Source organism: Ovis canadensis, chromosome X (assembly GCF_042477335.2).
Source record: "Ovis canadensis isolate MfBH-ARS-UI-01 breed Bighorn chromosome X, ARS-UI_OviCan_v2, whole genome shotgun sequence".
NCBI classification, from domain to species: Eukaryota; Metazoa; Chordata; class Mammalia; order Artiodactyla; family Bovidae; genus Ovis; species Ovis canadensis.
The window spans coordinates 14,332,208-14,334,058 of record NC_091727.1 but is presented as its reverse complement, the minus strand read 5'-3'; the positions used below and the strand labels follow the sequence as shown (position 1 = coordinate 14,334,058).

The 1,851-nt window shown below is 41.7% G+C and overlaps 1 non-coding gene across 1 annotated transcript; it reads left to right on the top strand.

Annotated features, from left to right (window-relative positions):
- The first annotated feature begins 1,568 nt into the window (after positions 1-1,568).
- On the top strand, positions 1,569-1,641 carry TRNAS-GGA (transfer RNA serine (anticodon GGA)). The gene has a single exon. It is a non-coding gene; the product is annotated as a tRNA-Ser (tRNA).
- Positions 1,642-1,851: the final 210 nt, after the last annotated feature.

The window sequence follows — 1,851 nt, the reverse complement described above, 5'->3', positions numbered from 1 at the left end:
GATGTCCCAGGGTCTAGGCCTTTCTGGCACTTGGTATTGCTCCTCATTGGCTGAGGCTGACCTGGAAAGAGAACATAGCTTGATCCAGTGTGCGGGACTGAACTGCGGCAGTGCCTGGTAAACATTGCCAGCAGCTGGAGGTATTCCTGAAGGCATCTCTGGGCAGTCCAGCATAGTGTTCACCAACACTCCTGACCTTTGTGGATCTACAATAGGAAGGTTTTCTATCACTTGAAGGAAATCCTATCTTCCTTTTTGACTTCTAAATCTTTCCTGTGTCAGCAGTTCCATCTCATGCGAGATAAATGGTGTTCTGCTCTGTCTCCTACTTCTGACTGTCAACAGTCTCTTGAATCAAACCCATTTGTTAGGTCCTCCTCATACTGATAGATTCCTTGGCCAGATTGGAACCTCATTTAACTCTCTAGCATATATGTCTGCCCCGACTGTGTCAAGGAAATGACAGTGGGAAGGCGAATCCCTTAGGAACCATCTTAAAAGGCCTGTGGGCTAAATGCTTAAATGAACTGAACACCTGCTGGGGTCCCCAAGGCTCCAATTTCCTGTACTAAAAGGGAACATTTTGTTCAGTGGCAGACACAGAATTCCAGAAGTGTCAGGAGAGGCAGTTTAATATTTCATTTTTTCAAGCCTCTTCTCTCCTTCAAGTGGCACAATCAACTGGAAATGTCTTATGACTTTGGAGTGTTTTTATACCATATTCCAAGCCTTACAATCTACTCCGGAATGTGAGAGCCAAAATGGTTTGGTAATGTGTGATTAAGAAGGAAGAAACTAGAGAGGCAAAGGAAAAGGATAGAAGAGATATGTTTTTTAAACATCTTATTCAGTTCTACTTCCCAGCTGCTAGCTTTGTCCCTTTGGAATCAGCATGAACTTTTCTGTATTACAAATGTTATTGTTTAGTTATTCCAGGGAGTGGAAAATGTTAACCTGTACTGAGACCTTTGGCATAACTGAGAAACCATGTTTTTGACTCATGAGATTTTGGGTAAATACCCTTTTCCCAGATAATTGCTCAAGTGAGTATTTTCTCCCCAAAAAACACTTTGTAATAAGACATACTCCTAATTCTTAGAGAATTATAGATAAAAAGAGAGGACTGAATAGATGTAATCTGAAATCTACCTAGATGTCCCATAGGAAGAGCATTTGTCCAAAATCAATTTCTTCTATATATGCGCCTCCTGGAGAATTCCATGGACTGTATAGTCCATGGGGTCACAAAGAGTTGAACATGGCTGAGCGACTTTCACTTCACTTCACTTCTGTATTCCATGTTCTGGTAAGTAGCCCAAATATCCTCTCAGTCACCTAAATCAGAAATTTAGGAATTAAAGAAAATGAGAAAGGGAAAATGGAGAGCAGGAAGTTTTTTGAACTTGACACTAGGGCCATTCTTCTCTGAAAGCCAAGGAAGAAAATGTATTATAATAAAAGCAAACGTTTATTGAGGAGTAACTATGTATAGCCACTATGTATATTGCTTACATTTTGTTTTATTGAAGTATAGTTGATTTACAGTGTTTTTTTGCTACATATGGGCTTTCCTGGTGGCTCAGAGGTTAAAGCATCTGCCTGGAATGCAGGAGACCCAGGTTCGATCCCTGGGTCGGGAAGATCCCCTGGAGAAGAAATGGCAACCCTCTCCAGTACTCTCGCCTGGAGAATCCCATGGAGGGAGGAGCCTGGTAGGCTACAGTCCATGGGGTCACAAAGAGTTGGACACGACTGAGCGACTTCACTTTCACTTTTCTGCTATATAGCAAAGCGATTCAGTCTCACACACACAGATACTTTTTGATATTCTTTCCCATTATGGTTTATCGC